General features: G+C 39.3%; 1 protein-coding gene and 1 pseudogene across 1 annotated transcript in view; both read left to right on the top strand.

The window, feature by feature from the left end:
* The window catches only part of LOC101539425 (T cell receptor alpha chain MC.7.G5-like), a 499,205-nt gene that overhangs the window by 210,240 nt on the left and 264,813 nt on the right, over positions 1 to 24,152 (top strand). The window lies entirely within an intron of this gene.
* Positions 10,271 to 10,808, top strand: LOC129403324 (S-phase kinase-associated protein 1-like; annotated as a pseudogene).

Here is a 24,152-nt window from a genome sequence, read left to right as displayed (position 1 = left end):
GAGAGAGAGGGGCGGGGAGAGAGGGGGGAGAGAGAGTGAGCGAGCAAGCGAGAGAGTGAGCGAGCAAGAGAGAGAGAGAGAGGAAAAATGCTTGCCATGAAGGTGGGGGTTGATGATGGTAGGAGGGAAGCCAAGGACATTGATGGTGGAAAATGTACATTGTTAAAGGAAAGGGTGTTGGAACATATGACTGAAACCCAATCATGAACAATTTTGTAACTGTGCATTTCACAGCTATTCAATTTTAAAAATTGATGAATTTAAATGTTTCAAAACAGGAGAAGGTGCAGGTGTGTGGTTTTCTCAGAGTCAGTCCTCAAATTCACGTGCTGGGGCAGAGCACACTTGTCTCCAGCAGGTTCTGCATAATCTACTAAGAAAGTCTTGAGTTATGAGGAAGTTTGTTTTTGTTTTGGGGCCACACTCAGTAGTACTTAGGGCTTACTCCTGGTTCTGCTCTCAGGGATCACTGCTGGTGGTGCTCAAGGAACCAAATGGGGTGAACTGAACCTGAGTTGGCTGTATGCAAGACAAATTCCATACCCACTGTACTATTGCCCTGGCCCAAAGTTACAGAAATTCTATGCTACATTATTGAGTATGTACTGAGACCTACTCCCAGGTTAAGGACTGGTGCCAACCAATGTGATAATAGCAATTTTATGTAAGAGAATCTGTGGCCTCATCTGCTACCTCGTCACTTTTTCAGTGTTGATTGACTTAAGCATCAGGTTGAGTTGCTACAGGATGCCATCTCCTCTGGACCATTAGTCTAGAGATAACCAGTTACAGACATAAACATGTGAAAGGCTTACATTCATGGGATAAAAGTTGGCCTCCTGGAGTTCAGAGTAAGGGCAAGTGATCTGCCATTATTGGGCTTATCACAGCATTCACTTATAAGTCAGTGAGAGGCCTTCTTCTCTTGCTTTTAAAAGCTAAATATAAAGCCTCTAATTGGAACCCCAGCAATGGCAAGGATTTTGGTACTGGAATAGATCCATTTGCAAATGAAAAAATAGTCAAATCAAATAAAAGGCTGAATTTCACTATGAGTTCTTTTATAGTTTTAAGAGAGGAGCATTCCTACCCTTTCCTCTAGTTGCTGTCTAGGCAGGTCTTCAACATTTCCTAATCCCTGTAACCCTGCAGAATTCATCCCTTATAGGAGAAACCACATCTGAAAATTATGTAGTATTATCAACTGGTACATTTTAGCTGAAATCCTTGGTTTTCTCCTACTCAACTAAGGGAAGGATCAAAGATATAAAAGGGTGGGTTGGAATATTGAGTGTCTGTCACAAATTATCATGAACAACTTTATAAATCAGTGTTTATATAAGTGTAGAGTAAAATTTACATATGTAGAGGCTAGAGCAATAGCACAGCGGGCCTACCCGTTTGCCTTACACATGGACAACCTTGGTTTGATTCCCAGCATCCCATATGGTCCCCTGAGCACTGCCAGGAGTAATTCCTGAGTGCATGAGCCAGGAGTAACCCTTGTGCATTGCCGGTGTGACTCAAAAAGCAAAAAAAAAAAAAGTACATATGTAGGCTTTACCTATTACATATAAATTCTAAAATATATTAATATAGACTAAAATTTAACATAATATACTTTAGTATATTATAGAATTGAAAACGTATGTAAATGAGAATAGGCATCTTATTGTATTGTATTAAATGATTTAATTTTCTTACTTACATAGGTCAAAATCATATAGTAATCATCAATTGGCTCTTACTGATTTATCTTTCTGATCATTCTACTTACCATTTCTTAAAGTGTTGTTGGAATAAGAAATATAAAGTTGTTATATGCTTAAGGGGGCAGGTTGGGGTTGAGAGAGAAAATAGGAATAACGGTGGAGGGAAGGTCACACTTGTGGTGTGGGAGCACTAATTGCTTGAAATAGCTGTATAATAATAACTTTGTAAGTCACAGTGTTTTTTATAAAAATTAATTTTAAAAACGATGTTAAAGTGTATCCCTTAAAAGAGCATATTTTCTAACTAACTTCCCACACTCTGAAATAAAATACTACATTCACTCGTTGCTTCATTCATTTGGTAGATATCAAACCCCTATTATTTGATAGTGTACTTTTAAAGCATAGTGAACATATATTAAGTGGCGTGAATGATACACAAGTCTGATAGATTCAGGAAATGAAAAACATCTGAAGACAAATTTTAGTTTCAGTACTTTTGAGCAGCATTTGACCTTGGATAATTTATTCAGACATTTTAATCATAACTTCCCTCATTTGAAAATGGTGCTATAATAATAGTACCTACTTTTTTAAGTCATGTGGGATAATGTATGCAAAGCCTCTGGTTCAATGTCCAGCATTAGTATGCCCCAATAAATATTAACGATTGTCAGTATTATTAATTTCTATTGCTTTAACCAGATACATAAAGGGCAGCATTTGTCTCACAAACTAGAATTGGCCTCTTCTTGGCCCTATTTTAGTAAGAATTATGATAAATCCTCAAAGTTCACTCTCTAAATCAAAGTAGAGTTTCACTGCATTTTAATTTTGTTTGGTTTCTTTCTCCAGGGCAGGAGCACTTATGTGTTTGGGCATAGCTAAGGGTGTTTGCCTTGCATGCAGCCAATCTGGGTTCGATCCCTGGCATCCCATATGGTCTCCTGAGCACTGCCCAGAGTAATTCCTGAGTTGCAGAGCCATGAGTAACTCCTGAGCATTGCCAGGTGTGACCCCACGCCTCAAAAAAAAAAGAGTCTAATTGTAAAAATCTAAGGCACGCCGAAGGGCATGTGTACTCAGGCTCTCTGGGTGGCTCTGTCTCACCTCCTGTGTTCGGTGCTCTGGAACCGCTGTGTATGAGATGAATCGAGTCGGCTGTTGACCAAGGACAGACAAAGGAAGAACGAGGACCAAGCTGGTTGCTGATTAGTTACCGTTTATTCAATCTTCCATCTTTCTCACCTCCCACACTCCTGGCTCTGTTCTCTCTCTCAATCTACCACCACCCGGATTCTCCTCCTCACTCTGTCTCTCCCCCTACTTGTCTCTCCCACTTTGCCCTCTAGGCTCCACACAGCCAGGTAGCAAAATCAACATAAGAAAGCCCTTCCTGAGGGTCGCCAGGTTCAAAGGGAATACAACCTAGGGGCATTCCAAAGCCCTTCCTGACTCTTAAGGTGTTTTTCTCTTTCCCTAAGTCCAAACACTCATTCACATCTTAATACTACTTATTTTTGTATGGACATAGCAAGAGATACATTGAGGCTTGCAAGGCAGCTCTCCTGGCAACATCTTGCCACAGACTCAGACTACAGCACTCAGCCCAGATTAATCATTCCTAACCCTAGCAGGGTCCAAATCTAGTTATCACTGTTCGGATCATGACAGCATTTGTCCATGACCAAGCTCTTAACTTATAGTTAAGCATTAGGCACTTTGGCCAGGCCCATCTCGATGCCAGGGTAGCAAACAACTCACTGCTTGCCCTGGGTCCATCTCGTCCCTCGGTGGGACCCTGCTTTTGGGGGTGCTAGGAAGTAAGGGCAGCTGAGGCTTAGGTCGAGAGAACAGATGCCCAGGAGGAAAATATCATGTAGAGTCAAATGACTCCCAGGTTACAAAAGCATGGCATTTGCTAAGTCTTCCTGTGTCCATACAAAAAGGACATGGCTCTGAATAAACTATGCAAAGGACTCAAGGAGAAGAGAAAAACAGTATTTACAAGTCAACAGAACACTAAGAAAGAAGCTACAAATAAACACAAAGGAATGGGAGCACTGTGACGGGAGTAACCCAATAAACCTAAACTACCAGAGGCTATGTTATCCTACATCTAATAATATGGAATTTCAAACATTTAGGACCTGGTAGGCTTACTGGTCCTAAAGTTGTCTTGAAAGACAACTCACTATTAAAAAGAACTCTTTGAAATGAGTTTCCGCTGCCATTGCTGCTGAGAAAAAAAATATTTCTGCTTCACCTGCCATGTTTTTGAGCACCTTCCCCACTGTCCATCTCTCCCAGACCAGGGGTGTCTCCTGCTGTTCTGGGCATTCCCAGTTGAAGCTTGCAGTGGAAGGATGAGCCATGAGGCCAGGGAGGAGAGGCATGTGTGCGGAACTCCAAGTGCAGCTTCAGGATGTGGCAATGCCATAGTTTGATTTGGGAAACGAGTCATCAAATATGAGTGAGCTGAAAGGCTGGACCAGTCGACATTCCCACCAACAGTGAAGGAGCATCTCTTTTTCTCCACATCCATGCCAGCACTGACTGCTTTTGTTCTTTTGGATGTGTACCGGTCTCTGTGGTGTGAGATGGTATCTCATTGTTGTTTTTATTTGTATCTCACTGATGACTAAACTTTGGTACATCTACACAGTGGAATACTATGCAGCTGCTAGGAGAGACGAAGTCATGAAATTTGCTTATAAATAGATAGACATGAGAGTATCATGCTAAGTAAACTGAGTCAGAAAGAGAGGGACAGACATAGAAGGACTGCACTCATTTGTGGAGTATAGAATAACATAACATGAGGCTGACACCCAAGGGCAGTAGATACAAGGGCCAGGGGGATTGCCCCATAGCTAGAAGCCTGCTTCATGAGCAGAGGGGAGAAGGTAGATGGAATAGAGGAGGGATCACTAAGAAAAAGATGGCTGGAGGAATCAGTCGGGATGGGAGATGTGTGCCGAAAGTAGATAATGGACCAAACATGATGACCTCTCAGTGTCTGTGTTGCAAGCCATAATGCCCAAAAGTTGAGAGAGAGTATGGGGAATATTGTCTGCCATGGAGGCAGGGAGACGGTGGGAAAGGGGGGTGTACCAGGGATATTGGTGGTAGAGATTGTTCACTGGAGGAGGAATGGGTGTTTGATCATTGTGTGATTGTAATCCAAACATGAAAGCTTATCTCACGGTGATTCAATAAAATTTTAAATAAATAAATAAATAAAAAGAACTCTTCACTAAAGCTAACATGGGTGATCTAACCACTGAACTTAGCAGGCATAACTCTGGAGAATCAGGTGACATTTCCAAAGCAGGGCAGATCTTAGGAGAGAACCAGAGCAAACTTGGAGGAAGTGCCGGCTCTGCCCAGTAGTTGGCTCTGGAGCAGGCCTGATCCGTGTTTCCACCTTGATGACTGGGGTGTTGATATTCTCTGGTGAGCAAAATGACTGTTTAAAACTCTGACTTTCATCATTTCTCGGATCTTTTATTTTGTTCTTTGAACTCAATGCTATCTCTATTCATCCTAGCACAAGACTAATTTTCCAGGCAGGATACTTAGAGATTCAATGATTCAGAAGACAAAGGACAGTGTCACCCTCTTTTAAGAGGGAGATCTGAGATTGAACAAAACTAGTGGTTTCCTTTTTCTCTCTTGATATCGTAAATATCCCAGACACTTGAAGTAACTTTCTTTCCGAAACATTGGGAAAAGTGAAACAGAAGATCCCAAAGGTTTTCAGGCCTATCAGATTAGAAGTAACACTTCCTTCTACCTGTGAAATTCCCCCATCTAAATATCAGGCACAACTGTGAAGTCAGAAGCAATCAATAGAAAATACTTAAAAAAAAAAAGAAGTCATTGTTTCCAAACTGTAATATAATGTTATTTTTTTATTTGAATACTGAAACCTCTCAATAAAAATATAATTGTAATACTCATTAATTTGAGAATAAAGTTTTATATTTATTCTTTTACACCAGAAATGAGTTTTGTCTGGTGATAGCGTGATTAGGTTTTAGTTTTAGCTGAATATTGACATTAACACTTCAACATGGTCCTTTGCAATAGGACAGCAGGTAGGGCGTTTGCTTGCACAAGGCCAACCCCGGGTTCGATTCCTCCGTCTCTCTCAGAGAGTCCGGCAAGCTACTGAGAATATCCCTCCCGAACTGCAGAGCCTGGCAAGCTATCCGTGGCATATTTGACATGCCAAAAAACAGTAACAAGTATCACAATAGAGACATTACTGGTGTCCATCCGAGCAAATTGATGAACAACAGGACGACAGTGCTACAGACAGTGTACCATACTTTAAGGAGATCATTGGATTTATAAAAATGGTTTATGTAAATGTAATTATCACAAACTTGTTTCTAAAAATGTAGAAAGCAAGTAAAACTTTACTGACAAATTACTGAGATGATTAAATGATGTCTAAGTTCTAATAGGAGTTACTATTTCTTAGAATATGGGTTGAGAGTCAAAAAACTTACTAGGATGTAGAAACTCTGTTTAACACCAAACATTAACTTTCACCCAATGTGTTACTTAAGAACAAAAAAAAATGTAGGCAGGATATTGAGCTTATTTTTGAGGAGAGTATGCTATTATCCTCTGCAATGACAAGTTCATTGACTTGTCACATTGGGGTGAGGTTCATAAACAGTCTCAGTTTCAATAACTCTCAACTCTATTTATCTCCTTTTCCACAGTGATCCTTCCCACTGGTACACCACAGACACCAACAATGAATTCTTCTCTTTGCTCTCTAGTTCTGATCTTAATGTTTAGTAAATACAGGTTTGTTTTTTTAAAAAAAAAACATATTTTTCTTCTTTTCAAATAATGAAGCTCTTTCTTCAAAAGATAAAACTCCGGTCAGGGGCTGGAGTGGTAGCACAGCTGGTAGGGTGTTTGCCTTGCATGCGGCCGACCCAGGTTCGATTCCCAGCATCCCACATGGTCCCCTGAGTACCACCAGGAGTAATTCCTGAGTGCATGAGCCAGAAGTAACCCCTGTGCATTGCCGGGTGTGACCCATAAAACAAAACAAAACAAAACAAAACTCCAGTCAAATCCATGAAGAAAAAAAACCCTTTTATTCCCCTACAGAAAGAACCAGGAGCAATTCAGTTGAACAGCGGGTTGAGTTGTCATCTCAGAAGGAGCATGAATTGCACATACATATCCAAGGGGTACCCTCCTCTTTTCTGGTATATCCAATACCCCAACAAAGCTCTGCAGTTTCCACTGAGAGAGACCATGGAAAATAGCCAAAGCATTGGACTCAGAAATCTCAAAGGAAAAAAACTCCACTATTGTGAAATACTCAGTTCAGATATCAGATCTGCTTTTTGGGTCACCCCGGCATTGCACAGGGGTTACTTGTGACTCTGCACTCAGGAATTACTCCTGGCGGTGCTCAGGGAACCATATGGAATCTGGGAATCAAACCCAGGTCGGCCACGTGCAAGGCAAACGCCCTACCCGCTGTGCTATTGCTCCAGCCCCCAGATAACAGATTTGGCTGTGTACTACTGTCTTCTGGTTGACACAGTGCCACAGTCACCGTGGGGAAGCTGTATTAAAAACACCAAGGGCCCAGGTGACATATGTAGTGAGGCTGAGAAATCCAAACACAGCAGCATTGTTCTTTCACAGACTGTCCTGTTGGGACACTATTGGAAGAGAGGGAAAGAACAGCATCATCTGAACTGCCTCTGATTCCAAAGGCACAGAGTTCTTCCAAATGAGATGAGGGGAAATGGCCTCTGATAATGTGTCTACTCTCCATCAGGTCAGCTCTTTTCTATCCTTGAGGCTTCCTTGCATGCTATTTTGGAATTAGATTCTAATGACTTGGATTCCAGTCTTGGCTCTACTTCCCATTAGTTTGCAAGGATTTGGCCAAGTTTATTGATATCTCAGGATTTTGTCTCTCTCTCTTTTTTTTTTCCATCTGTGAAGCAGAAATGAAAACAACAACACAAATTTTGCATAGGAATGAAGTGAGATAGGGTAGGCTGACGGGTCAAATTAGATATCAAAGCTTCACAGCACTAGCAAATTTCTTGCTATCAATACTACCTTCTTAAAGAAACCTCCATGACTAGGCCTGAAATATCTTTAATAAGACCTGATAGGGGCTGGAGCGATAGCACAGCGGGTAGGGCGTTTGCCTTGCACGCGGCCGACCCTGGTTCAATTCCCAACATCCCATATGATTCCCCGAGCACCACCAGGAGTAATTCTTGAGTGCATGAGCCAGGAATAAACCCTGTGCATTGCTGGGTGTGACCCAAAAGGCAAATAAATAAATAAATAAATAAATAAATAAATAAATAAATAAATAAAAGTATTATTGAGAAGCCTTTAAAAAAATAGAACCTGATAACCTAAAAGTTCATCATCCCCACACCACCACAACTACTTCCCAGGCCACTATGATCAATGTGTCATCTCTATGACATCTTCCTGGAAGACCCAGTTTGAAAATGCAAATATATCAGTTCCATGAGAGATAGAGAGAAAGAGAGAGAGTGAGATAGATAGATAAATAGGTAGATAGATAGATAGATAGATAGATAGATAGATAGATAGATAGACAGAGAGAGAGAGAGAGAGAGAGAGAGAGAGAGAGAACACCATTTTTTTTTGTTTTTGGATCACACCCTGCTTTGGTCAGGGCTTACTCCTGACTGTGCTCACTCCTGGCATAGCTCTGCAAACCGTATGGGGTGCCAGCGATCAAATCAGAGTCAGTCAAGTGCAAGGCAAGCACCCGACTTGCTAAACTATGTCTCCATCCCCATAAGCATCTCTTTCAGGGTGAGAGAATTTGGTAGCTAATAGAAATTACAATATTTATGACTTAAAATTACTTTACTCTTTGTGAACTTACCCCAACTTTTAACTCTAATAATACATGTTTATAGTAAAATTGGTTTCATTATACATGCTTTATCTTTTTAATTGATTTAGCATTGGTTTATAATTCTATAAAGTTTTAGAAGTATATTTTCACATATATACATAAGATTCATGCAACTACCACATAATACAGCAAAATTGTTTCTGGTATTTATTCAAGGAATATGAAAGCACTAATTTGAGATAATACACTTTAAACAAAACATTCAATAAAGTATCTACCTTATCTAAGATTAACATTAATCTTTCATTGTCTATCAAGTACATTCTGATATTTGCTTTCTTCCACCTGCAAATATATGTAAAACAACAAAAATAATAAGAGGTGCTTACATACAATATTAAAAATCCATGGGCTGGAGTAATAACACAGCGGGTAGGGCGTTTGCCTTGAACGCGGCCGACCCGGGTTCGATTCCCAACATCCCATATGGTCCCCTGAGCACCGCCAGGGGTAATTCCTGAGTGCAGAGCCAGGAGTAACCCCTGAGCATCACCGGGTGTGACCCAAAAAGAAAAAAAAAAAAAGAAACCCATTTGGCAGTCATTCTCCAAACTTTATTTTTTTTTTTTTGAAGTAACAGACTTTATTTAGAAGGTCTTAGAGAAGGAGGAAGGAATAAGTGAAAAAGGAAAACCAGTAGGAGTAACGCGCTCAAGAAAGAACGCGGGCTCCTCCAAAGATGGAGAGAGCTCTACACACATCTTAGCACTGGACACGAAAGCATGAAAGTACACATCTCAAGGGGGGAGATGCGGGCGACACATGTGCTCGGCCACATGGCACAAGCAGCACATGGGCTCAGGCAGCATATGCGCCATTCTCCAAACTTTAATTGATAGAATAAAACAGAGATCTGGCCAGGTTCCAACTTTCAGTAGGAGGATCAGAAGTGGAGATGCATTTTTGAGAAATGACTTGCAGTCTCCTCAAATAGTTCGAAGGTAGGGTGCACAATTATGTACTGCAAGTCTAAAGATGCAGTGAATGAGCATGATGCTATGGTTTTTTATTTGATTTGGTTTGGTTTGGGTGCCATACCTGGTGGTGCTCAGGGATTATTCCTGGCTCTGCACTCAGGGATCACTCCTGGCAGTGCTCAGGGAACCATACAGGGTGCTGGGAATCAAAACTAAATCAGCCACGTGCAAGGCAAGTGCCCTACCTGCTATATTATTGCTCCACCCATGATGCTATACTTACTAGTACTGTATTAAGTACTGGAAACATGCTATGGGGATTGATTTTGATTACATTCATCAAGAAGAAAATAACTATGTGAAGCAATGATATGGTAATTACCCTGACATTAGTAATGATTTCACTATGAATAGCATATCAAAGCATGGTGGTGTATACCTTAAATATATATAATTTTATTTAACTATATAAGTAATCTGAAAAATGAGTGTTATTGAACTTCCCAGAGAATTGTTGTGACAGTTAAGAGTTGATTTATTTCTCAGAACTCACTAAATGATGACTTTTAATTTAAAAAAGGAAAGGGTAATGGCCTTGTTTATCTCATTTCTCTTCTCACAGATAGATGCAGCCTCGTTGTCTCATCAGACTCCATTCCACTGTCCCCTCAAGACCAAACACGATGCCTTTAGTCAAGTTGCAGGATTCTGGTGGAGAGCTGCTTGAACTTAATGTGTGAATTGTCAGTTAGTTACTATCAAGACCATGCTGGAAAATTGGGAATCGATGATGGGGAAATGATGACCCAGTTTCTCTCCCAAATGTTAATGCAGCAATATTTTAAAAGATTATTCAGCAGAGTACCCACTGCAAGGATGACCCTCTACCTTCTGAGGATACGGAGGGCAAGGAAAAGTGAACAGATCTCTACTTGTAACCAAGCATTTGTAAGCAAAGGAACACTTTTTGAATTTATTCTGGCTGCAAACTACTTAGGCATCAAAGGCTTGCTTGATGTTACATGTAAGACTGCTGCAAAAATAATCAAGAAGAAAACACTTGAGGAGATTTGCAAAACCCTCTATAGCAAAAATGACTTTACTGTAGAAGAGGAAGTCCAAATATGCAAAAAGAACCACGATGAAGAGGAGTGGAATCCTACGCCTGGCTCTGTACCACTGCAAGGAGTGCTTTCAGCTCAAGTTGCACTTCCCTATTAATAATTGTTAATATTAAACATATAGCAGACAAATGCAGCAGCAAATCAATTGAGTTAGCAAAATATTGCTCTCACTCATTGCATGTGTAGTTTGAATACAGATTCATTTAAGGAAGGCATTAAAAAAAATTAAGTCCAGAATGAAGTAAAAACTTGAAGAAAGCGTGACATGCAGCATTTAAGGGTATTTTAGAACATTTTGGAGGAAAACGTTGGAAGGTTATTTGGGAAAAGCACTTAATTCACAGATTACGGAAAATAGAATAAAGTTTATGGGTAACTAGCACTGTTGCACTGTCCTCACATTGTTCATTGATTTGCTCGAGAGGGCACCAGTAATGTCTCCATTGTGAGATTTGTTACTGTTTTTGGCATATCAAATATGCCACGGGTAGCTTGCCAGCCTCTGCCATGCGGGCGGGATAGTCTTGGTAGCTTGCCAGATTCTCTGAGAGGGACAGAGGAATCGAACCGGGTTGACCACGTTCAAGGCAAACACCCTACCCACTGTGCTATCGATCCAGTCCCAATGGGTAACAGAAAAAGTAAATATCTCTTCTCCTAGTTCCAACTATTGTATATACAACAGAACGATTTTCAAGCTGCAAGAGGATAATTTCTGAAACACAAAAAGAATTTACAGGGATGAGCTGAGAGGTACTGAGTCAAATAGGGAAGCCCTATAGGGAATGAATAAAATCCCAAATCTATAAACACAATGTGTTCGCTGGACTAATATCCAGCAGAGTGCTAGAGCAGATAACAGGTAATGCATGTGATGGGCATGAAACCAAAATCAGCACACTAATACCATTTTTAAGGGGCCAGGAGATAGCACACTAGTTAGGGCACATGCCTAGCATGTTCCTGACCCTGCTTGGATTCCTAACATCACATGGTCTCCAAAGCACCTCGATGTGTGGCCCTGAAGACCCCTAGCACCACATATCCCAGGCACTGCAGGACCAGAGTAGTGTCGTGTCCTTGAGCCCTGCTGAATCAATGACCTGGTTGACCAAGAATCACTAGTGGGGCCCCTGAATTCCTAAGCACTGCTTGAGACCCACCTCCCATAAAAGACCACTATAATAGAGTAAGAAAGTCAAATACAGCTTGTTGAATGATGTAGACCCTATTTCATTATCAATAATAAAAATAAAAATATATATTTATAAATAATAAAAATAATACTCACCAAGTGCTTGATTTATGTAAAGTGTAAGTACTAAGTATGTCACATACCTTAACTCATTTCATCTTGACCACAGTCCCATGGAGTATGTAAAACTATTATTCCCAAGTCAACAGGTAACGAAAAAGGAACTAATTTACCCAAGATGATAGTTATTAAGAGCTCTCACACGAACTTAAGGATATTAACCTAAAACTTGAATTCTAACTTCTGTACCTTATCTTACCATAGTTCTCACTACAAAATCACCAGTTTGGTAATGGCATACCCATTTTATAGAAAACTGGCACTGAACTGTTGTAGTAACTTCTCAAAATCCAATATTTAGCAAGTAGCAGGTGCTAAGGCTCATATTTTAGTCTATTTGGCTTTATTCTTCACTTGACTTTGTGAATAATACTACAGTTGATGGATCCTCAGCTGAAAAAATAAAATGGCCACACTCAACTCAGATTCAATTTTGAGAAATGTCTCTATTAATGTGTCACAATTTTATTCTTCATCCTTGCCTTTTCACCTTCATCTTATGTGAATTCACGTAAGCTATGCCCATAAATTTTTCAAAGAACACAAAGTTGAGATAGGTAGGAAATATATTACATCATATTAGATAGACTGAAACAGCCAAAATGAAATTGAGTAGGGATAACTATATTTCTGGATATAATTTTATTTAAAAAAAATCAATTGCAATATGTAGAATGAGGGACCCTGGAATTAGAGTATTTTTGTGAAAATGATCTGGACATATAACCCATTCAAACTGGCACAAGGAAAAGGAGATTTTCTGAAAGAATACAGGTGAATAACACAGTACATTTACCCCAAGAAAGCACAACTCGGTCTCACATAAAAAGAAAATCATCAATTAATCATTCTTTCTGAAACAACTTCTTAATAAATATATAATCATTTACCCTCCTGGGAAACTACATCCTTCTGTTCATTTCTACTTCACAGTAACAATAATTTGTACGTACCCATCTTTCATGTGTTCCAGTTTGAACCACATAGAGTTTTACAGCTCAAGTGACAAATCCTACTCCAAATAAATAAGTCCAATCTCTACCTAGGTCCAATTAGCTATAGCAAGGGGAAGGAGGTCACTAGGTGCAAACATGATCCCCAGATTAATCCCTTAAGGGACACTTGCAGAGGAGAAAGTGTGGGCGGCAGAGGAGCACCAAAAATGAAAAATTACTGCATGTGAAAAATAATTCTATGGTGTAATAAAACCACTGAAGCAGTCACAGATAACAATCACATATGAGTAAAAATCAAATGAATAAATAGCACAGCAGGTCTTCCAATAACATAATTTTTGTTCAAGTCATTTATTTATAACATTAAAGTAAATTACCAACTTTATACCAGAACCTGTTTTCTTTCTAAATGTTTCACTTAACGTTGCAGTTTCCAAGGATGTTGGGGTCCTTGGGAGAGGAAGGTAGGTACACTGGTGATGTCTGATGTTAGAAATACATGCATGAGAAACCATTATTATAAGCCACAGAATCTCAATCGTTAAAAAAGAGTCATTTTTAAAAGTTGCAGTTTCCAAAAACCTAAGGCAATACTAAGTGAGAACTTATTATGCTAATTGAACAGCAACATTTGAAATATATTTGAAGGGATATGAGCAAGTCATAGTAATTCCTAAAACTAGCAAAGTCTTAATTCTGAAATAATATCACCTGAAGAAACTGAGATATCCTATAAAGAAACCCGAGATATTTATAAGAAATACCTTTAAGAAGAGGGAACAAAACTGCCCTTGGGTTTTCAGAAAAAGGTAAGGTGAAATGCACGAAGTACTGCCTATCCTACTTGATCCAATATTATTGGCTGAAATCAAAGAATCATTTTATTCAATCGCTAACTTGCCACCATTTCCAGGACTTGGGTAATGCTAACTTTGATTCTAGACCTCGGGTTTTGGGTCCAAATATTTGCTCTACTAAAGAGCAAATGTCTATATGTCTTGCCACTAGGTGGCAATGTGGGCATTTTATTTAAGGGAACATGAACCATTCACTGTGCTAGTAGTACTATAAATAGAGCATGCATGTGCATTTGTGCTGTCTCTGATAGACTGAAATCCTGTTTGACTTCTCAAGTAAACATGAAGAAGTTAAAATAATAAAATGTCTGGCAAACTGATATATATTTCAATCTCTACAGCAAAGAACTGTGAACCTCAGCTATAGTAACAATGGTGAGTGAAGTCTTGGCAATTTTGGTTGGCTACTCTGTGGCTTCAAAGCTGTAAATTGGGGAAGCAGCTTGATTTGTGAAAAGAAAGAGTAAATGAATATGTTTTCAAAAGTCTGAGGAGAGGAGATAAGGGATTCCACGTGGTTCATCTGGAGAACGCCGAGTGTGGGGGGTTGCGGGGGGGGGGCATAGGGAGGTAAAGAAAAGACATAAAAATGTTGCATTGGTGGGGTTGGAACTATAGCACATCTGGTAGGGCATTTGCCTTGCACGCAGATGACCTGGGTTCGGTCCCCAGCGTCCCATATGGTCCCCCAAGTACAGCTAGGAGTAATTTCTGAGTGCAGAACCAGGAGTAACCCCTGAGAATCATTGGGTGTGACCCAAAAAGAAAAAAAAAGGTTGAATTGGTGCTGATACTGTGTTTGATGTGCTTTGAGGACAGGAGTAAGTGGCAAAAGTGAAAAGTGGAGAGCAACAGAGTCCACAGTACCTGAGTGTTCATGAAGAAGAACTTGTCACCATCAACTGCAGTTACTCAGTAGGAATGACCACTTTACACTGGATCCAACAGAATCCTGAAAGGAACCTGGTCACTGTGTTTATCCTGAGCTTACAAAGGAAGAAGAATGGAAGAATGCATGTTCCAGTAAACACAGAAGAAAGACACAGCTCTCTGCTCTTTACAGCCTCCCAGCCCAGAGGCTCTGATCTCTGTGCAATGGACACACAGTGTATCCTGAACATTGGGAGCCTGCACTCAAACCCTAAATTTGAGGGTTTGAATCTTCTCAAATTTGAGTCTTCTCAGGGAGTCTTCTCATTCTCTTCTTTCTAGATCATCTCTCTGCCCTTAAACATGTCATGTAAATTTTTCAAATGCAAGATTTTCCTCCTATAGCACATCTCAAATCTCTAGAAAGCATCATCACCAAGCATATTGGCAGAATAATTCATAGTCAATTATATTAGAAGGATAATATAGAGTCTGGAGCTTAACTGTCAGGGTATAAAAATATTGTTTCTTCAATTTACACACTAGATGACATTAGCCAAAGTACTTAATTTCCCCAGGCCTCAGACTTTTCTCAACTATGGAAAAGGAAACTGTTCATTATAGTACCTAACTCAATTTGCAGGGATTGCATGCAATAATATATTCAAAGTGCTTATTAACATGGTCCCTAGAACATGGTTTCTATCAAATAAATACTACAGTTAGGGTTAACTTCTTCATGAGTCTGCCGATACTGATTGAAGGGTTAATACTTTAAATCATTGGAAGGGAGGTAGGTTCTAAATAACAAATATCGAATAAGAATTTTAGTTTCCACATTCTTTTCTAATGATGTCCATCCTTCAGTGGCTCTTCAAATTGTATTAGAAAACCATTAATGATCCAGAGAGATAGTACAGTGGGTAGGGCGCTTTCCTTGCACATGACCAACCAGATTCAACCCCCAGCATCCCATAGAGTCCCCTGAGCCCTACAAAGAGAATGCAAAGCTCGGAGGAATGAAGGAAGGGAGGAAAGATGGAAGGGAGGAAGGAAGGAAGGAAGGAAGGAAGGAAGGAAGGAAGGAAGGAAGGAAGGAAGGAAGGAAGGAAGGAAGGAAGGAAGGAAGGAAGGAAGGAAGGAAAAGAAAAAATTGGGGTTTAGAGCAATAGTATAGCATTTGCCCTTCTATGTGGTCGACCAGGGTTCAGTCTCCTGCACCCCATATGGTCCCCGAAGCACCACCAGGAGCGATTTCTGAGTGCAAAGCCAGTAATAACTCTTGAGCATTACCAGATGTGGCCCCAAAACAAAACCAAACAAACAAACAAAAAGAAATAAAAGAACATTGAGGGACTTTAGAAAACCAAGTGAAAGGACGATTTTGTGACTTTGTAGTACGGAAAGAAAAGTTGATAAAAAGTGCTCCTGGGGGGCTGGAGCAATAACACAGCAGGTAGGGCATTTGCATTGCACATGGCAGACCTGGGTTCGATTCCCAGCATCCCAGCATCCCTGAGCACCACCAGGAGTAATTCCTGAGTGCATGAGCCAGGAGTAACCCTTGTGCAATGCCAGGTATGACCCAAAAAAGAAAAAAAAAGTGCTCCTGGGGAAGCTCAATGACTTCACTGAAATTCTTATGCTGAAACATAAGTATCATTATTGTTATTGTTCCACTTAGTCAACAAAATCAATTGCACATACTAACGTAACTAAAATTATTTCCTTTAAGTTCAAATATCTTAAAGTGCTTACCTTCACATATTTTAAAAGCAAACAGAGTTACAACGTTCTGCTATGAAGATCCCTCAAAAGAAAAACACCGTCACACTCTGTTCCTCACCTCCCAACCCCACTTTATTTTAGCAATTCCTAAATAATATGCTTGTACTCTTGATCTATTCAATATGCCAAAAACAGTAAGAACAATGGTCCTCATTCCCCTGATCCTGAAAGAGCCCCCAATATGCCATTAGACTACACTAGCACATAACAGGGACAAATGAAGACATTACTGGTGCCCGTTCCAGCAAATCAATGAACAACAGGATGATAGTGATACAGACAGTGATACTCTTGATCTACCAGTATTAGATTTTATCTATCTACTTCTTGTTATATGGCATGCCTGCACACTCACCTTCCAAATATTATTACACAAACATGGGCTTAAATTGGTTTTAATTTCAGTTGTGATTACTACCACATAAACTGTGTTACTTTTGAGACAAAATGAGTATGCTGACAGCATTTCCGTTTTAGTATAATTTTTAAAATCAGTAATTGCCTCCTTTTCATTTGTTCTAACTCTATTTTCTAATCTTCCCACATTATTAAAAATATATTATAACATATTTGTAATAAAAGAAAACATCACTCTTCTGAGTATGAGCACTATCTGTAGTAACATGCTGGTGTGGTGTGAATAGAAAGTACTGGTGTGGAGAGAAAAAGTATTGGACTAAACATCAAAGTCCTTTATTTGAGATCTAAAAGTAGCACTGTAGCACTGTAGCACTCTCATCCCGTTGTTCATTGATTTGCTCGAGCAGGCACCAGTAACGTCTCCATTGTGAGACTTGTTGCTACTGTTTTTAGCATATCGAATATGCCACAAGTAGCTTGCCAGGCTCTGCCGTGCGGACAGGATACTCTCGGTAGCTTGCCGGACTCTCTGAGGGGAATGGAGGAATTGAACCCAGGTGGCCGTGTGCAAGGCAAATGCCTTGCCTTGTGCTATTGCTCCAGTCCTGAGATCCAAAAATACATTTACTAAATGGAGGCTCCATGAACCTGGATTCTTTTATATTCCTATAACATTGTCTGATACATAATATACCCTCAAAAAATAATAGCTATAAGAATGAATTTTAAAATAAAATGAGATACTTGTCAATAATTTCTCCCACAAAGCTTGAAACATACCAAACAGATTATCAGTTTTTTCTCTCTCACTAGGCATTCCTATCTCTTCTCCTTTGCCCTTCACCCTATGTGAACTGAGTGATCTTTGGGCCTGGGACCTACATGCTATGCTAGGACTTTGGGCTATCACTTTTGTTGGCTTATTTATTAAGGGTCTTAATATATCTCCATTTCTTATTTATCCCTTATTTGTGCTAAGATACATTCTATAAAGCAATAAGAACATGGGGATATTTTAATCAAATGCACATCACATATCTCTTTTTCATTCAGTCTTTGCATATCTAAAAATATCTTTATTCTACCCTCATTCTTGATTGATATTTTAACTGCAAATAAAATTGTAGGTTGAAAATCCCTCAATATTTGCAGTAGTTGAGAAGAAAAACATCTTTCATGAGTTGGAGGGTAGAGAGCACTTGACGTGGCTCCTCATGTCTCCCTCACATTTTTGAAGACATTATCCCACTACATCCCAACAGCCGAGCTGCTATTAGAGAGAATAGTGCTGTTTTGAACCATTTTCTTTTATGACCTTTTTTATTTTTGATTAGCAGGTATGGGATCTCATTTTTTCCCTGATATTCTAAAATTTCAATTCGGGAAATATGTGTGAGTAGTTAGAAAACACATCTAGGCTTCAGAAACAAAATGTGACTGAGACAGTCTGGGGTCAAGGTACTTGGTAGCTCTACCGCTTATCCCACTGCTCATTCTGTGCGTGTCACAACTGTTCATATTCCTTGCCCTGAATAAGATTGTTGCCTAGGGAACTAGACACAGCTTGCTGTACTGAGTCTATCACATTTATAAGAAATTGGTTAGAATAAAACATTTCCTCAGCAAGAGTCATCTTCATTAAAACACAAAGAAGTGAGAAAGGATCCAAAAGGCCCCATGAAGAACATTGGTAGTTTGTTGGTGGGTTCCTTATGTTCAAAAATGTTTAAAAGAGGTCTGGAAACTATACCCAGTCATGTAAACCAATAGCATCTTAATTTTTAATACTGTGAAATAAATAATTAAAAGTTCAGATAAGTTATATTAAATGATCTTTTCTGAATGGAAATAGTGCAGTAAGTATACTGTTTTTTCCATCTATTTATTCAATAAATACTTATTGAGAGATTGCCATGAGAGAAATGCAATATTCTAGACACCTATTAAGAAACAATGTACAAGATAAGCAAAGTTTCTATGTACATCATTTTTATATTAAAAATACATAAGATGGGGGCTGGAGCAATAGCACAGTGGGTAGGGCAATTGCCTTGCACATAGCCAACCCAGTTTGATTCCCAGCATCCCATATGGTCCCCCAAGCACCAGGAGTAATTCTTGAGTGCATGAGCCAGGAGTGCATCGTTGGATGTGATGCAAAAAGAAAAAAAATACGTAAGATGGACACACAAATGAATCTCGAGCAACTAGCAGCAGCAACTAGCAGCAGAGATGGCCCAGGACTTCGCAACAGGCCCTCTTCGCTAGGCTGCTCTAGACAAGGCAGGTGTTGTCCCTCCGCCTGCCCTCTAAGAGCTCTGGCAGGTGCCATTTTCTAGAAGCCATCGAGAAGCTCCAGGTATGAGAAGCGGTGACAGCAAATCCCAAGTCTTATGGGACAGGGGAGGAGCAGACCCTTCTCCTACCTCTGCCCCGATGGGACGTGGAGATGATGCCACATCCGCCCACCGTCTACTTAAGCTCCCACACGGCCACAAACAAATCTCAGACCTGGGCAACTTGCTGCAACGATTTCTTCAGACCCTAATTATTAAAATCTTAGAATTCCTAGACATTATATTATATCTATAACAAGCACATACAAAACACAGTGTCTAGCATTGCATTTTCAGCAAGTATGAGGGGTGGTAGGACTGGTCTTGAAATATCGAAGGTAACTAAAGTAGAGAAAGAATATTTTGCAAATTGTCTGCCACACAGGCATGAGGAGGTATGGAATGGGGCGGAGGGGGGGATACTGGGCAGTTTGGTAGTAGAAAACGTGCACTGGTGAAAGGATGGGTGTTTGATGACCGTATGATCGAAGTTCAAACATGACATTTTTGTGGATAGCACAACGGGTAGGGCATTTGCCTTGAATGCAGCCATCCTGGTTCAATTCCTCTGTCCCTCTCAGAGAAACTGGCAAGCTACCGAGAGTATTCCGCCCGCACAGCAGAGCCTGGAAAGCTACCCATGGCATATTCGATATGCCAAAAACAGTAACAAGTCTTACAGTGGAGACTTTATTGATGCCCACTTGAGCAAATTGATGAACAATGTGATGACAGTGCTACAGTGCTACATAAGATGAGAAGCACAAAAATTAAAAATTACAAAATAAAAGGCTGCAGAGATAGTATAATGGGTAGAGTGCTTGTGCACATTGCTGTCCTGAGTTTAATCCCTGGCACCTCATATGGTCTCCCAAGCCCTCCAGGAGAGATCCCCGAGTACCAAGACAGAAGTAAGCCCTGAGCAGCACCAGGTATGGCCCTCAAACAAAACAGAACTTGCAGGAATAAGAAGTCTAATCATCCCACAAATACTTAGCACATTCTTATTATATATCCAAGTAAGTTCTAAGTCCTAAAATTATAACAATGAATGAAATCAAAACAAATCAATCCATATACATTTGATAAATTCCAGTAAATAAATTGATATGTTCCAGTGAATACATAAAGAATGTAAATGAAAAAGGAAACTAATAAAATAGATTAAAAAAAAGGTAAAGGTTTAGAGGAAAATTAAAGAGGATGATATGATTTAGTGAAAAATACATTGATTGCTTGAGTGAAAACTCAGATAATATTTCTACTGAACTCCAGTGAGAAGAAAGAGAAGGCCATGCTAAGATGTGGGATGAAAGCACTCCAGATACATAGAAAGAAAAACTCTGAAAACACCCTTGTATTTTAGGAAAAGGAATAAAATGAGCTGAGCTAAAGCATAGTGACTGAGCAGAAGTTGGTACAAGATAATTCCCAAACATATCACGCAGAACAATACAAAAAGCACAGTGAGTTGGATCAGAGAGATAACACAGCAGGCAAAGCACTTGCCTTGCATATGAGCTGACCTGAATTTGATACTTGGCATAATATATGTCTCCTAAAACACACCAGGAGTGATCCCTGAAATAGGAGTAAGTCCTGAGCACAGCTAGATGTGACCCAAAACACTACCCCCTGAAAAAAAAACACGCTGTGAGTTAAATCTAAGATTTATGCTCAGTAGAAAGAGATTCTGTCAAAATAATTAGGCAGTGACACTGTTTTATTACCTTTTTGACACCAATTATTGATTCCATTGTGACTAGATAAAATGAGAGGAAGAAAGGGAAAATAAAGAAGGGAACATGCAAAAAAGAGAAGTTTTAGATATAATCCATAAATATGAAAATTACTATTGAAAATGATAGTTTGGAATAAAAATGATGGAGATCAAAAGAAATATTCAAATGCAAACTATTGTGACTATGAAGTTAACAAAATGACCGCATAGATTAAGTGAAGAGGAGAGAAAAGAAAAAGGAACAGAACCAAGAATGACTTTCTTGATATAAGGTCTAAGGCACTAGATAGATCTTGGCGTGGGTTTCTGATGTAGGCAAAATTGAAGTGATAACTGGTTTGGAGAGAAATCAGAGTTTGTATTTTAACTAATCTAGGTTGATGATAACCCTGTGAGTTTTTTGTTTGGCGGCCACAATGAGAGGTGCTCAGGGTTTATTCTAGGCTCTGTGCTGAGGGATCACTGCTGGCAGTACTTTGGGGACCATATGTGGTGCCAGGGATCAGACCCAGGTCAGCTACATGCGAGGAAAGCATCCTATCCAATATATTATATCTCCAATCTTAACCTTTTAGAAATTAAAATAAATCACCCTCGAGGAAGTTGGATAAATTAGTTTTGTGCTTTTGTACTTAATGGTGTCATTGACATATAGGTGATACTTGTGACCAAGAAGCACAGAGAGATAAGAGTCTGGGGAGAAAGGAATTAGGAAAGAAATAAAAGCTTGTGTCCAACTCCCAGTGAGAAGAAGGTGAGCACAGAAAGGAAAGAGAGTAGCAAAGGAAATTGAAAATGAATGGCCACAAGACTCTAGAAAACCAGAAGAGCCCAAAAAAGGGGAGATGTAGAATTGAGAGAAGATACACCCACCAAAATATTGAGTTAGATGATAACAAAGAAGTGACCTTGGGATTTGCCGTGTGGAAATACTAGTTGCATTTGACATGAGCAGTTTTCATAAGGGGTGACAAAGGAAGGCGAGTTGAAATTAACTGAAGAGCTAATGTAAGGTAAAAAAAATGGAAGTAGAAAAAAGATCATTTGTTTGAATTTTATTGAAAAAGAGAGCAGAAAGATGGAGCAATAGATCAGGCAGAATCAGAGTTGAGGGAGCAATTTGTTATTCTGTTGGTTGGTTTGTCTTTAAAAAGTAGACAGCACAACCAGTCTTTCAAAAGAGAGAGCTATTTTAAGGGACTACTTTATTGTTACTATTTATATTTATAGAAACTCATCTAATTTTTGAAACTATAGATTTTCAGGATTAAATAAATGCAAATGTTTCACTTGCAGAAAAGTGACCTCTAGGGGATTGCCTAACATTCTTACTTAAAATTTAAATGAATTTTTCTGCATCAGCCCTGAGGTTTAAGCAACTCAAGTTTAAATTTTCTGAGCGGAATTTGCATATGTCCTCATTACATTCCTTATTAAGGCAGCATCTAAATCTCTTGTAGGGTAACAAATTACAAAAAACCTAAATGATGACTATGGAAAGACTAATATTGTGTCAGCCAAGTGAGGCTCCAAGGATAAAGAAGACATTTTCAATCATTTTCCAATAAATCTCATGACATTTTCCTCTTTGTAAATAAATTCATGGTAGCAGTGCGGAATTATATTTATTCTCGTTGAATTCTCTGCAGTTGGGAAGACAGATCTGTAAAGGTATCATGAGCTATCTCATGACAGCTACCACCTTGTCTACCGCACAGATGAGACAACAACGCCAGAGTCTCGAGACTACCAGCGGTTACCTCTCCATTGCAGTATTTCTGAAGGGCATCTCTCATGTTTTATTCTATGTAATGCCAGCCTCCAAGATTTTGTCATATAGAAGCTAAGTCATTGAAACACTGTTTTGCCTAATAACATACCTCTCAAGCCCCCACAAAAGACCCTTTATGCCCATGGTATTGTTGTGCATGCATCAATTTCATCATGTCCTTCTCCAGTAACTTCTGCCCAACCACCACTGTTAAATAAGATTATTCCTTTTTTTTAATATGTTCTTTTAAAACAGATGATAATGACTTGGAATATCTTTGTGTGTGTATGTATATGTGAGATTCAATAACGTTTCATGACAATAATATTCTCATTCTCTTAAAGTTATCAAAGGTCTCAATAAGAAAATAGGGTTTACCGACAATGTATCTTTATTTTCTCTCTATCCTGGAAGCCCTAATGTATTCTTCTATAGAATTATCACGATATCAGAGGTTATAAAAATTCACTTATAAGATTATCTTATTGTTATAAAGCTTAGGAACATTGCTGCTTGAGTAGAAACTACATAATGAATAGTGTCACCCTTACATTTATGTTAGCCAGAGACATTACACACACACACACACACACACAGAGTGTTTTATAAAGGGAGGAAAATTCTAGATAATCACTAGCAAACTCTCCCTGCTCCAAACAACCTTAAAACATGGTTTCAAAAGTTATACATCTAAGGTTGGAGAGATTGTACAGCAGGTAGGGTATTTTATTTGCATGCAATTCACCCAGCTTCAATCCCTCGCACCACATATGTATCCTCAAGTCCCACCAAGAGTGACCCTGAGCATGGAGCAGGAGTAAGCTGTGAGCACCTCCAGGTGTGGCCAAAATATAACTATAAACAAAAATGATAATATTCACCTAATAATAGATCAACTAAAGAAAGACCAATAGATTAAGCAATGGTTCTCATTAAGGTAAAGAAGTTAGAGTTGTCAAAATGATATAAATTGCATGCTTCCTTTAATTAAAAAAAATTTGCTCAAAATCTAAAGTCAAGACACAAGGAAAAACAATGTACAAATGCTGAAATTCCCTTTATTGTGACTGTAGCTCAGATAAATGAGTCCTGTCAGACAGTAAATAAAAGCATCTAAAAAAGATTTAAGGTATTGGGGAAAAAGTCACAGGACACTCTTCTATACCTGCATCCAAGAATCACAGACATTTTCTGTTATTAAAGAATGCAATATGTGATTCACTTAATTATAGGATTCTCCTTTCTTTGTGAAGACCTTATTAACTTAATTTAGTCAAGAGGAAGCATAGAGAACAGTCAGAAAGGAAAGGAATTGGCCAGGGTGGGAAGGATCAGTGAACAGATGGAGGTGCAAATTCTATACGACTCTTCCAAGAGTCCAACAGGATCAAGAACTGGGGTAACAATGAAGATCAGCTCCATCACCTGCCATTGAATTGGCTTTCTT

Source organism: Sorex araneus, chromosome 3 (assembly GCF_027595985.1).
Source record: "Sorex araneus isolate mSorAra2 chromosome 3, mSorAra2.pri, whole genome shotgun sequence".
NCBI classification, from domain to species: Eukaryota; Metazoa; Chordata; class Mammalia; order Eulipotyphla; family Soricidae; genus Sorex; species Sorex araneus.
Note: the sequence above shows the minus strand (reverse complement) of the source record. Positions and strands in the feature narration are given on the sequence as shown.